The following is a 15555-nucleotide window of genomic DNA, read 5'->3' as shown; positions in this document are numbered from 1 at the left end:
GATGTATCTTTAGGGTTTTAAAAAAACTCTCTAAAAGTTAACACAATAGCAGCAGTGTTACTCAGGTTTCGTGCATTTACTGCATAACACAAACGAAACCAAAAAAACCCCCCGATCCGTAACAGATTCATCCTTGATAAAATATTTGAAATGTAGATATGTTTATATGAGTGTGCAGTGGATTTTAAAAAAAAAAGCTGCAGTGCACACTAGTCGGGGAAATAAATGTTTTACGCTCCTCAAATTCCCTATAAACCTTTACATAGAAAGGTAATAATTTTTCGTTTTTTGTATTATAATATTCTCGACAAATTAGATACTAATTCACAATTTATGCAAATTCATCAAACTGTTGTGGGCATTTAAAAGTCATCCCTGTTGGTGTTTGTTTTCGTAATGCGACTCGAAATGAATTTTAAGCCCAGCATTTCCTTGTTGTGATTAAAGGATTAAATTGATAGATAAATTATTCAAATGAAAGTGCAGTTTGATTTGAATACGACTTCTCTAATTACGATCACAGTGAGATATCAAATAAAAGTATGTAATTTAATCAGTCTCTTTTATGCTCTTTATTATACTGTACTTAAATTGAACGACATCAACATAAATACATGACATAATAACTACTCTTTTAAAAATTTAATTGTTGGTGTTGACAGAACATATATGTATTATTAAAATCAGTCACTCTTTCGTTTCAATGATAGTTTATTTCCTTAATAGAAAACAGCGAAGTAGTAATTTGGAAGGATATACCCTACCTCATGACGGTCATGTACGTGTTGTTGTTTCAAAGTTCAGAGGCACATATTTTACACATATTTAGGACAAGAGCAAATTGTGTAAAAAATAAATAAGGTAGGTGCTGGACAGTTGGTCAATCAGGATAAAGTGGTCAATATGATCTACAGAATAGGGGGTATTGTTTGCTACAATTAATTGCGCAGAAATTATGATACATGTTAATAACGGCAGTAGTCTGCTCTCTGGTCACTTCCAGATTAGGCTATAGGAACGCTTTGTTTTATAATGTAAATTCTTTCATTGTAGCAAGACAGCAACGCGTTCAAAACACAGCAGCTAGACTTATCGCAAGAAAAAGAAAGTTTGACTCAATGAAACCTGTTCTGATGCAGCTGCATTGGCTCCCCGTGTAATACCGATCACATTTTAAACTTTTACTTTACGTTTTTAAGTCATTACACGATAAAGTACCTGGATATTTGAAAGAACTGATTGTACCATACGCTCATATTATATCAATTTGGTTAGAAAATAAAGGACTCATAACGTAACGACTAACGCACTAAAACATACGATGAAAGACGATTCAACCGAGCTGGAGCTACATTGTGGAATGACCTACCAATTTTATTTACGGAAAGAGCAATCGCTTCGTCGTTTTAAAAAAGTTTAAAGACACATATTGTTAGACTGGCGTACTGTGATGTGTCTGACCTGTTTTATCTATTTATTGTTCTAATAGTTTAAGTGATAGAGCCTTTTTATTTTTATTTTATTTAAAATAAAATTTTAATTTTAAAGTTTTTATTTAAAAGAGGGACGAAAGATACCAAAGGGACAGTCAAACTCATAAATCTAAAATAATCTGACAACGCCATGGCTAAAAATGAAAAAGACAAACAGACAAACAATAGTACACATTACACAACATAGAAAACTAAAGAATAAACGAAACGAACCCCACCAAAAACTAAGGGTGATCTCAGATGCTCCGGAGGGTAAGCAGATCCTGCTCCACATATGACACCCGTCGTTAAAGGAACAGTTTAATATATTTTTTTTCTGCGTTTACTGGTTAAATTTCAACCTTTTATTTTCTTTGAACTTAGTGAATAAATCAGGTAAATCAATTTTTTGTAGGTTTTATTTGGGTATATACCACAGGGAATGTAAATACTTATGATGTTCATAATTATATTATGTAATGTTTGGTTGACTGTTATATTCTATTATGGTTTTATGGTATTCATTGTGGTATATATTTCCCCCTTTCAATGCTTTTAATTTACATCATTATTCTATTTAATTTCGGTTTCGTTCTTATGTTCATATATATAAATATATTTTTGCTATTATTGTATGCATTATGATGTATATTTTCCTTCAATTTTATATGTTAATGCGCTAAGGGTATAATGGCGCTATATAAAAGCTATGTAATAAATGAAATAAATAAAAATAGAAGTATACCGCTGTTCAATAGTCATAAAATGATTTAACTGAAATCAATCGGGGCCATGAACAAATACCGATTGAAACACATCAAATATAAGAGTAAAACAAAAGAACAACACCAACACTGAACTGATTTTACGTTAATTTGACTGTATTGTTATCACGTAATGTTTTCATTTAAGCGATATTTTCAACATTGTTATATAACCGTGAGGTTTGACTAACAATAAAACCAGGTTCAACCAACCATTCTTAGCTATTTTCAAGACAATAATATCCCACTAGTAAAAAGAGCACTTACATGTTGCAAACCAAGACCACAGACACACACATTAGCACTGCATAAAAGGGAGTAGTTATTTTACACAACAGTATAAATCTGTATCAAGCAATGTGCTGCTCACAAGGAAGCTATTAAACCAAGATTTCCAAATGATGAGGTTGAAATCATACCTTCGTACATCATACGGACGACATCACGAGTTGATTGATCGTTATAGAATAACCGTTTCCCAGATGATATCGAATATGTTCCTTACGTCGTAATTAACATCCGCTTCCCTTTCTTGAATGTGACCTACCTAATTAGACTTAGAACTACGACACAACAGAGACACAACACCAAAATGCAACACACACAGAAACGAATTATAATGTAACAATGGCCATTTTCCTGACTTGGTACAGGGCATTTTATGAAAAAATAATGGGTTGAACCATATAATTGATATTCATGTCAACACCTGTGGTGTAAATAGTTATCAAAGGTACCAGGATTATAATTTAATACACCATACGCGCATTTCGTCTACATAAGAATCATCAGTGACGCTCAAATCAAAATAGTTATAAAGCCAAACAAGTACAAAGTTGAAGAAGATTGAGGACCCAAAATTTTAAAACGTTGTGCCAAATACGGCTAAGGTAATCTATTCCTGGGATAAGAAAAAATCTAAATTTTGTTAGAGTTATTTTATAAAAATAAGACCATATAATTTACAGAAATGTCAACACCGAAGTGCTGACTACTGAGCTGGTTATACTGGTCTACTATGGCTGAGTAAGGTAAACAGTTATCAAAAGTACCAGTATTATAATTTAATACGCCAGACGCGCGTTTCGTCTACATAAGACTCATCAATGACGCTCAGATCAAAAAAGTTATAAGGCCAAACTAGAACAAAGTTGAAAAGCATTAAGGACCAAAAATTCCCAAAAGTTGTACCAAATACGGCAAAGGTAATCTATTCGTGGGATGAGATAATTCTTAGTTTTTCGAAAGTTCTAAATTTTGTAACAGTAATTATAAAAAAAATTGACCATATAATTGACATTCATGTTCACACCGAAATGCTGACTACTGAGCTGGTGTATCCTCGGGGACGAAACGTCTACCAGGAGTGGCTTCGATCCAGTGGTGTAAATAGTTATCAAAGGTACCAGGATTATAATTTAATACAGCAGACGCGCGTTTCGTCTACATAAGATTCATCAGTGAAACTCAGATCAAAATAGTTATAAAGCCAAATTAGTACAAAGGTGAAGAGCATTGAGGACCCAAAATTCCAAAATGTTGTGCCAAAGCACCTTAGGTAATCTATTCCTGGGATAAGAATTTCCTTAAAAAAAATCTAAATTTTGTAACAGTAATTTTATAAAAAAAAAAAAATCCAAATTTTGAAACACTAGATCAATAAAAAAAGAAAATATAATATACAATTAAGGCCCGTTGAAAAGGTGAATATCCCAAATTGTCAATACGAATAGGTTATTTGAATGAGGGCGCAGCCCGAAGTGAAAAAACTTTAAGAGTTGCAAATTTTTGATATTTATCGATTCTTAAGGGCCACAGTTGTTTTATTATAGCGAACTAACAGTTGAAAGGCCTTTCGAACACTTTATATATTTTTTAAATTTTACATAACAAAGTCAAAGACAAGCTGACGTGTGAAAATACATTTGTGTTCTAGAATTTCTAGAATGTACATCAAAGGTAGATTTTTTTTTGTACTTTTGTAGAAATATTATCCTTAGAAATAATAAATTTCTTGGTAATATTATCCCATGGAAAATAATTTTGCTACTCACTTTTATCCTTAGGATATTATATCTACATTGATTTTATCCTTTCGTAGTGGATAATTGTTTTTAGAGTGGGACAACTTTTAAAGGTAAAACATATCCATTATTGACTTATATTTCATCTGTAGGGATAGTTTTTACTTAATATATTGTCCCTTGGTAACTTATATTCTAAGGATAATATTAAAGTTTAAGTTTAAGCGCTGCCATTTTGTTTATTTACGCCTTAGAAGTCATTTTCATAGGAGATAACTCAAGTACAAATCAACAATCTCAAAAGGTTATTCGCCAGTGAATAAAGGGGTTATTCACCACTGGTGGAAATTGTTTGGGTTGTTCGTCCTTCCTTGTAATTGAAGGAAAAACAACTGAATAAGTCCATGTCACGTGATAACGTTTCACCCAATAGGATTGTTTAAAATATATGTAAGGCAAAATAATTGATATTCATGACAACACCGAAGTGCTGACTACTGGTCTGGTGATACCCTCGGGGAAGTAACGTCTATAACCACAACCCTGGTAAACATTTCGTTTGTTTTAAGTGTTCCTCAATCAAATGCTTTCGATCATAAAACTGCACCTTTCAATGAGAAACAAGACGGATTTTTGTTGTAAAGGAATCAACTGAGCTCACATTTGTGTGTGCGGGGAGGGGCAGGTGTTGGGTTTTTTTCTGAGGGGTTGTTCTCTTTTCATAAATTTGCATACAGAACACAAATATTTCATTCATCTAGAATCATTTCGTAGATAAGAAACCACTGAGGGAGTAATGAAAATCAGCGACTAGTGACACAATAAAATTGAGAATGGAAATGGGGAATGTGTCAAAGAGACAACAACCCGACCAAACAAAAAAAAACAACAGCAGAAGGTTACCAACAGGTCTTCAATGTAGCGAGAAATTCCCGCACACGGAGGCGTCCTTCAGCTGGTTCCTAAACAAGTATATACTAGTTCAGTGATAATGAACGCTATACTAATTTCCAAATTGTACACAAGAAAACAAAATTAAAATAATACAAGACTAACAAAGGCCAGAGGCTCCCTATTTGGGACAGGCGCAATATTGCGGCGGGGTTTGTGAGATCTCAACCCTTCCCCTATACCTCTAGCCAATGTAGAAAAGTAAACGCATAACAATACGCACATTAAAATTCAGTTCAAGAGAAGTCTGAGTCTGATGTCAGAAGATGTAACTAAAGAAAATATACAAAATGACAATAATACACAAATATCAACAGACTACTAGCAATGTTTGGCTAAATATAAAACGTAAAAGCATATGTATAAATTGAATGCACTTCTAACTATTGCCTCGCTTACGATAAACAATAATTTGCCATATGATTAGGAGCTTTACAAGAAACCTACCTAGAAATAAACGACGTTTTAGAAATTCAGTTTTATAAGAAATACTCTGTAGGGGAATGTTATAAAAGCGGGGGAAAAGATACATTCAACTCACAGATAGAAATTAAACTGACAACACCATGGGTAATAAAGCTTAAGACAAACAGACAAATTAAAGAACACCCTATAGAAAACTACTGACCACGTAACACGAACAACATACAAAATGTTCTCATGTGCTCCCACAGGGTAAGCAGATTCTGTTTCATATGTGGTACCCATAGTGTTGTTCAAGCTAGTATATACCAGGTAAATGGTCTACTTTGGTATAAGAAAATTATTCTAGAAATAAAAACAACCTACAGGGAGCAGAAAATAAACACAGAGGCATTTTATCAGAAATATAAGTAAAAGTTTTCATTGATGTTGTTTATTAATTAAACAATCCAAATTCACCTTGTCGAATGCTGTATTATTGGCTTAACAATGCTTTCTATGATGGCCATATGCTGATCCACATGTGCTTGCTGTGTATTCTGTCCTAGCAAATGTACATGTCCATCCATGGGTTTTTAACCAATTGGTAACTCTTCTATCACACGCGTCACCACATGTTACCATATTTGTGTGTCGACAACTACACCTAAACAAGCCGCGACAACCTTGGATTGATCCAAAATCGTGAAGTAGTTTATGGGTGTCTGCATCTACAGCTTTACAGAAACAGCTACAATTACATGAATGAATGCAAAAATGAACATAACTCATAAATGTCTTTTTTTTATTGAATTTCATACTGAGGAACCGATGACATATATTTCTTTGATAAAACAAAAAAACAAAATGATAAAGATTGGAAGAACTTTGAAATAAGTTAAAAAGATAACACTTGACAAATGCAGTTCTATGTGAATTTGTTCTCATTATTTATGTAAACGAATATCCAGTATATATTAAATTATATAATGATCTATTAGACAACATCAATATAAACAAACAAAAAATACTGAAAATATGTCTAATGTAACAAAAATTACTGATACTTCAAGATATATTTATTATACTTTTTACTTAATAAAAAATGTATTACATGTTGGTTGACAGATGTGAAACCATTTTAAGAATATAAGCTTCTTTTAAAGTTGTGTTGTTCTTGGACAAGGTAGACTTCATACATGAACTTTTAAAGAATGATTATAAGTTAGTATAATGCTCAAACTGTTCTGCTATATTGATGATGTATTTTTCGTTAACTGATTTGTAAGTTTGGTGTTGATAGCAATTTCTCTGTTGAATTTAGATAAAGGATTTTAAAGATACAGTAAAACTTGTTTTGTTTCTAAATAATATTTGGTACACAATCATCAAACTTTACGTAAAAAAAAAACGTTATTGCAATTTTCATTTTCAAACCTTTCTACTTTAATTTGGAGTATTGTTCCAACAACTAATGCATTTGAAGGGGAATACCAAATTTCAAATCATAATTTATGTGAACCAAGTGGACTTTTTGTAGGAAAGCTACCAAACCGATGGTTTAAACAGTAAAATTGAATCCTATATTCGATATTAATTATGAATGCAATCCACAACCAAAACGATTGACCCAATGGTAATTAAGCTTATATTCGTATCACAAACGATTAAACTAAAATATGTATATATCGTATGTTCAGTTACTTACTTTTTGGCGGTGCTTATTCTAATTCTACTACGCCCTCTAAAAAGCCATCCTTCAACCTGGTAGGTAAATACAAGGAACATCAGGACGAACAATAATTTCTGCATTTCTTCCTGGAAAAATACATATATGAAAAGATGTAAGGATAGCAATTTCTAAAGGATGTATACATCGAAGCAATTCCATCTTCAATACAACTGTTGATTTTTTTACATCGTGTATGCAAACAAAATCGTATAACTCGCATATAATTAGAATTAAATGTCTAAAATTCTTTATAACAATAGAATTGTCGACGTTTGAATATTTAGCGCATAACAATGTGGTGTTCCATAGATACCAAACATCTGACCGAATTCGGTAATTTTTAAGTTTTGAATCAACAACATTTTGTTTATCATGTTAATGTTAATGTTGTCCAATTTCAATATTTCTGTTGAATGAATTTCAGGTATTCATTATCAAAAAAGTTAAATATCAATAATGACAAAATCAGAGGAAAATTCAAAACAGAAATACCTAATTACAAGGCAAAATCGACAGATGAAACCCGTCAACGTTTTCTGATAACATGCAATAACAGTAGTATTCACCATGAAACGCCACAAAACGACGTTAAAAAATGAACATACATTTAAAAAACAATTTGTATTTGGTTGGATATAATCTTTTTTTTTTACAATTTAAAAGTATGATTTTGCATCAACCGAAAATGTATAATAAAACAACAGGCTTTTATATATATATCGAATTTCAAAACAGTTTAAACCATACCACTGTTCATACAGCGTATTTTAAATATATTATGTTTTGATCAATTCCATTATAACAATAAATTACTTACCTGGTTTTCAAATTTTTCTCAATAGATGAATTTACTATTGTTGTTGGAACATGTAATGGAATGCAGAGACGAACAGCCTGTTTTATAGTCAGGAAAGCAGTTAATGTATTCAGATTGTGCAACATATTGCAAATGCCGCGTTAATTACTTACATTTTTTTGTAAATGCTTTGTATGCTGATTAACATAATGTAGGCGGTTGATTATTTCGGACATTTGTACTGACTTTTTTTTGTTTTTAAGATGGCTGTGCTAGATTGTATATGTATGTAAGTTTTTTGGTCTCGACGAAGCTTTTTGTTTGTGTTCAATATTTTTTGAAAAACCACCGGTATCACCCCTTCTGGTATTGACCAATCGTATTAGCAGGTTGATATGTTAAGGTTAAGGAGTTATTTCATCAAATTGTATTAACACTTTTTATGTTTTGTGCATTCAATCTAATAAAAAAGTCTACCTGATATGATACTCCTATATAGCATAAAATTGAGAATGGAAATGGGGAACGTGTCAAAGAGACAACAACCCGACCAAATAAAAAAAACAAACAGCAGAAGGTCACCAACAGGTCTTCAATGTAGCGAGAAATTCTCGAACCCGGAGGCGTCCTTCCGCTGGCCACTAAAAAAATATATACTAGTTCAGTGATAATGAACGCCATACTAATTTCCAAATTGTACACAAGAAACTAAAATTAAAATAATACATATATACTTTAACCATGTAAGATCTGACCACAATAACGTTTGATATAAATAAAAAAAAAAGAAGATGTGGTATGATTGCCAATGAGACAACTATCCACAAAAGACCAAAGTGACACAAACATTACCAACTATAGGTCACCGTACGGTCTTCAACAATGAGCAAAGCCCATACCGCATAGTCAGCTATAAGAGGCCCCAATCAGACAATGTGAAACAATTTAAACGAGAAAACTAACGGCCTAACTTATGTAAAAAAATGAACGAAAAAACAAATATGTAACACATAAAAAAAACGACAACCACTGAATTACAGGCTCCTGACTTGGGACAGGCACATAAATAAATAATGTGGCGGGGTTAAACATGTTAGCGGGATCCCAACCAAACCCTTCCCCTAACCTGGGACAGTGGTATAACAGTACAACATAAGAACGAACTATAAAAATCAGTTGAAAAATCATTATTAAAGACATTCGTTATTATCGCCACAACTTTTTTTTTTTACCTTACATCGAATTGTATATATCAAAGGTGTCTCTATGTAAACATATTGTGAACACATGTACTTGAACATGGGTGGTCGAATCACTTGGCAACCTATAAACTGGACTTGCTGAGGTTGATATTGCTGTATAGCCATACTTGTTGCATGTGATACACACATTTTACACCAATCATTATTGTGTAAAATTATTTGTCGTAATCGTAAATTTTTTTTTTTTAGAATTTATAAATTTGATACATCATTATGTTCATCAATAAAAATCTTGTTCAGTTAACTCGTCAACACTTCAATTACTTACATTCTGAATTGGAAGTGTTTTAAAAGGTTTCGGAAAGATTTGAAAGGTCTGTAGACTAGGTTTGTTCTCATGATTACATGTTTTTTTTTGCCTTCAGATAGCACGACTCAGCTTAATTACGGTTGGTCTTTTTGATAATTTTTAAATACCTTCTGCCTCTAACAACACTATCAGAAAATAGAAATATATGATTTATCGCAAAATAAACTCATTATAGATACCAGGATTAAAATTTTATATTAACGTCAGACGCGCGTTTCGTCTAAATTGACTCATCAGTGACGTTCGAATCAAAAAATGTTTTAAAGGCCAAAATAGAGTACGAAGTTGAAGAGCATTGATGACCAAAAATTTACCAACTGCTCCGGATTTTATTATCTAACACTTTACGAAATCTGCACAAACATTATTCAATAGTACAGGTAGTATATTATAGAAAAACCAATAAAGTACCTTTAAACGTATTTGAATTTATTTGAAGTGTGTGACGGACATAACATAATATGTACAACCGAGAATGATTAATTACATGTTCAAAGTAGATTTTTTCGTGTAATGTAGCATATTTATGAATAATAATGATGATTATCAATTTTTCTTTGTCTGCAAAATTTGTTGAAAAAGTACAATGTCTCGTAAGTTTATTCAAAATATGTATGTTTTGCAGTAAAGAAATGAATATTTCACATTTATAAATTTTGGTATGTGAATGTTTTCAATGCGTGTACTTGCGTAACTTATTAAAGCTGTCAAGCATCATTGCTTTTGTAAACAGAAAATTTATAAAAATTACCACATTTTTTATATGCATGTCAACACCGAGAGTTGACTAATTGGCTGGTGATACCCTCGAGGACGAAACATCCACCAGCAGTGGCGACGACCCAGTGGTGTTAATAGTTATCAAAAGTACCAGGATTACAATTTAGTACGCCAAAGACGCGCGTTTCGTCTACATAAGACTCATCAGTGACGCTCAGATATAGTTATCAAGCCAAACAAGTACAAAGTTCAAGAGCATTGAGCACCCAAAGTTCCACAAAGTTGTGCTAGATACGGCTTAGGTAATCTTTTCCTGGATAAGAAAATCCTTAGTTTTTCAAAAAAAATCTTAATTTTGTTACAGTAAATTTATAAAAAAAAAATATCGTCTACATAAGACTACAGTGCTGCTCAAATAAAAATAGTTATACAGCCAAACAAGTACAAAGTTGAAGAGCATTGAGGACCCAAAATTCCAAAACGTTGTGCCAAATACGGTTAAGGTAATATATTCTTGGTACAAAAAAAAATCCTTAGTTTTTCGAAAAATTCATAATTTTGTAACAGTAAATTTCACTGAAGAAACATGTACTGTCGAAATGCGCCTCTTGTGCAGGAAAATTGGTACCGTTAATGTTATTACTACCTCAAAATGTTACAAATCATTATTAATTAAGGAATTTATCTCTCTGATGCAAAGCTCTAATTCCTTTCACGGATTTGGCTTTACTTTTTAGACCTTTTGGAATATAGCCCTTCATCTTTTGTAAAAGCATTGGATTTCAAATATGTAGGCCTTGAACATCACTGAAGATACATGTATTGTCGAAATGTGAATCTGAGGCAGGAAAATCGGTACCGTTAGTGTTATAAATACCTCTGAGTCGATGCCTCTGCTGGTGGATTGTTAGTCCCGGAGGGTATCACCAACCCAGTAGCCATTAATTCGGTACTGGCATGAAAATGCGGATTATTTTGTGTTATTAAATTGGCTGTTTCATAATGTTACAAATTATTTCAAATTAAGAAATGTATCTCTCTCATGCAAAGCTCTGGTTCCTTTCACGGATTTGGGTTTACTTTTTGGACCGTTTGGATTATAGCTCTTCATTTTGTATATTAGCTTTGGATTTCAAATATTTAGGCTACGAGCAGCACTGAAGAGACATGTATTGTCGGAATGCGCATATGTTGCAGAAAAATTGGTACCGTTAATGTTATAATTACCACTGGGTCCATGCCTCTGTTGGTGGACTGTTAGTCCCGGAGGGTATCACCAGCTCGATAGCCAGTACTTCGGTACTGGCATGAAAATACGGATTTGTCTGTGTTAATTAAAACTTGCTGTTTTAAATTGGTACGCATTATTATAAATTAAGGAATGTATCTCCCTCATGCAAAGCTCTGATTCCTTTCACAGATTTTGCTTTACGTTATGGACCTTTTGGATTATAGGTCGTCATCTGTTCTATAAGCTTGGCATTTCAAATATTAAGGCCACGAGCATAACTGAAGAGACATTATTGTCGAAATGCGCATCTGGTGCAGGAAAAATGGTACCGTTAATGTTATAACTACAACTGGGTCGCCTCTGTTGGTGGGCTGTTAGTCCCGGAGGTTATCACCAGCCCAGTAGCCAGTACTTCGGTACTGGCATGAAAATACGGATACTTCTGTGTTAATTAAAACTTGCTGTTTCAAATTGTTATAAATTATTATAAATTAAGGAATGTATCTCCCTCATGCAAAGCTCTGATTCCTTTTACGGATTTGGCTTTATTTTTTGGCCCTTTTGGATTACAGGTCGTCATCTGTTCTATAAGCTTTGCATTTTAAATATTAAGGCCACGAGCATAACTGAAGAGACATGTATTGTCGAAATGTGCATCTGGTGCAGGAAAAATGGTACCGTTAATGTTATTATAAAAAAAAAGACTATATAATTGTTCTCATGTCAACACGGAAGTGCTGACTACTGGGTTGGTAATACTCTCGTGGACGAAAAGAGTGACGAAAGATACCAAAGGAACAGTCAAACGCATAAATCTAAAACAAACGGACAACACCATGGCTAAAATTGAAAAATACAAACAGACAAACAATAGTACACATGACACAACATAGAAAACTGAAGAATAAACAACACGAACCCCATCAAAAACTAGTGGTGATTTCAGATGCTCCCATCAGTGGTGTAAATAGTTATCAAAGGTAACATTATTACAATGTGATACGCCAGACGCGCGTTTCGTCTACATTAGACTCATCAGTGACGCTGATATCAAAATAGTTATGAATGCAATAGTACAAGGTTGAAGAGCATTTAGGACCCACAATTCCAAAATGTTGTGGCAAATCACCTTATGTAATTTATCCTGGGATAAGAAAATCATGAGTTATCGAAAAATTCTAAATTTTGTAACAGTAAATTTATAAATTTATAAGGACCATATAATTGCTGTTCATGTCAATATCGAAGTGCTGACTACTGGGCCCGAAATTTCCACCAGCAGTGGAATCGACCCAGTGGTGGTAAAAATAATCATAAGTACCAGGATTACAATTTAATACATCAGACGCGCGTTTCGTCTACATCACCAGTGACGCTCAGATCAAAATAGTTATAAAGCCAAACAAGTTCATATTTGAAGAGCATTGAAGTCCCAAATTCCAAAAAGTTGTGCCAAATAATGCTAAGGTTATTAATTCCTGGGATAAGAAAATCCTAAGTTTTTCGATAATTCAAAATTTTGTAACAGTAAATCTATATAAAACAAAGACCATATATTATACCATAAAGTCCAGTTGAAAAGGTGATTATCCAAAAGTGTCAATACGAGAAGGTTATTTCAATGAGGGTGCAGCCCGAAGTGAAATAACTTAAAGGGTTGACAATTTTGGATATGTATCGAATCTAAGGAGCCACTATTGTTTAATTTATTATACCGAACTAACAGTGGAAAGGCCTTTCAAACATTATATATTTTTTTTAAACTTTACATAACAAAGTCAAAGTAAAGCTGACATTTGAACATACATTCGTGTTTTAAAATTTCTAGAATGTACAACAAAGGTAGTTTCTTTTTGTAAATATTGACGGCCCTGAAAAGGACCGTTACTTTATAAGAGCTATCGTCAGCTGCTGGCATTCTATTCATGTTCAATGCCTTATTTTCTCGTCCCTCGGTGGGCTTCCAGTGTAACGTGAACGCTGCCATTTTGTTTATTTACGCCTTAGACGACATTTTCATGGGAGATAACTCGAGTACAAATCAACAATATCAAAAGGTTATTCGTCGGTGAATAAAAGGGGTTATTCACCACTGGTGGACATTTTTTGAGTTGTTTGTCCTTCCTTGCAATTGAATGAAAAACAACTGAATTATTCCATGTCACGTGATAACATTTCACCCAATAGAATTATTTAAAATATATGTAAGGTATAATATTTGATATTCATGACAATACCGAAGTGGTGACTACTGGTCTGGTGATACCCTCGGGGACGAAACGTATATAAGCATAACCCTGGTTGTAATTTTGTTTGTTTTAAATGTTCATCCATCAAATGCTTTTGATCATAAAGCTGCACCTTTCAATGGAAACAAGACGGATGTTATTTGTGAAGGAATCAACTGAGCTCACATTTGTGTGTAGAGGGTAGCTCTTTCTGAGGGGTGTTCTCTTTTAATAAATTTGCATACAGAACACATATAGTTTATTCATCTGTTCACTGAGGGAGTAATGAAAATCTGCAACTAGTGACACAATGTTTGGCTAAATATAAAACGGAAAAGCATATGTATGAATTGAATGCACGTCTAAATATTTCCTCGCTTACGTTATAAAATAATATCCCATATGATCAGGAGTTTTGTACAAACTTACATAAAATAAACGACGTTTTGAAAATTAAGTTTTATAAAAAATGCTCTTTAGAGGAAAGTTGTGAAGCGGGATAAAAGATATATTATGGGCGTCAAGTTAATTACTTATTCCCTATTCCCTATTCGTTACCTATTCCCTATTCCCTATTCGTTACCTATTCCCTATTCGTTACCTATTCCCTATTCGTTACCTATTCCCTATTCCCTATTCGTTACCTATTTGTTACCTATTCCCTATTCCCTATTCCCTATTCGTTACCTATTCGTTACCTATTCCCTATTGAATTTCCCTATTCGTTACCTATTCCCTATTCCCTATTCGTTACCTATTTGTTCACTTTTCCCTTTTCACTATTCGTAGCCTATTCCCTATTCCCTATTCGTTACCTATTCGTTACTTATTTGATTTTTAATATCCTTCCCCCATATTAATTATGCATGGAATGGTTTAATATGGCTGCCGTTACCATGGTAACAGCAGAAATTCGAAAAAAAATCAGTTTTTCGTTTTTGGTGAACTGTTTGGATATGCTTCTGCTCAGAATCATCATATTTTAAAACAATGTTGGTGCCCACTATATACATGTGTTGGATGATTTTGGCGATCATTGAAACTACTATGTTACCATGGAAACTACAACAAAATCTTCAAAATCCTCAAAACTTCATGAAACTCACAGTAATGATAAGCAACATTGGAAGATGTGGCATTTGGAGTTGGAATTTCAAAAATAGGTCTTTTTACCATGGAAACAATGCAAAAAGGTCAAACACTTCAAAAATAAGAATTGTGTGCAAACTGGATGAAACTTCACAGGAATGGTAACTTGCATAGGCAGAGTTCGATTTTGAAGTTGGAATTTTCAAAATGGCCGCCGTAACCATGGAAACAACAAAAAATATCAAAAATTTTAAAATGTTCAAACTTAATGAAACCAAAAATGTTACTAGGCATCAGTAGATGCTCTCTATGACTTTGAAATTGTCAAAATGGCTGCCGCTCTCCTGGCAATAGGGGAAAGGGTGCCATCCGTTATTGCTAGCAATTACAAATCTAGTTGTCAATACTCTTATATCTGGTAATAGTTCTAAATTTGTTGAGGTAAAATGATCTTTTTATGACCTATTTATATGTGTTCTTAGAGATGCCACGACTCTATTAGCACATATGTACCCGTTCCAGTGCTCGGTTAATACCCTGTTACCTATTTGTTACCTAATCGTTACCTATTCAC

General features: G+C 33.3%; 1 protein-coding gene and 1 long non-coding RNA gene across 2 annotated transcripts in view; one reads left to right on the top strand and one right to left on the bottom strand.

Annotated features, from left to right (window-relative positions):
- The window catches only part of LOC134696061 (uncharacterized), a 216711-nt gene that overhangs the window by 18285 nt on the left and 182871 nt on the right, over positions 1–15555 (top strand). The gene's annotated exons all lie outside the window — the stretch shown is intronic.
- LOC134697184 (uncharacterized) lies at positions 6058–8260 on the bottom strand. The gene is made up of 3 exons (XR_010103081.1): positions 8163–8260; positions 7322–7431; positions 6058–6364 (listed from the first exon to the last, which is right to left on the bottom strand). It is a non-coding gene; the product is annotated as an uncharacterized LOC134697184 (long non-coding RNA).

Source organism: Mytilus trossulus, chromosome 14 (assembly GCF_036588685.1).
Source record: "Mytilus trossulus isolate FHL-02 chromosome 14, PNRI_Mtr1.1.1.hap1, whole genome shotgun sequence".
Classification (NCBI taxonomy): domain Eukaryota; kingdom Metazoa; phylum Mollusca; class Bivalvia; order Mytilida; family Mytilidae; genus Mytilus; species Mytilus trossulus.
Note: the sequence above shows the minus strand (reverse complement) of the source record. Positions and strands in the feature narration are given on the sequence as shown.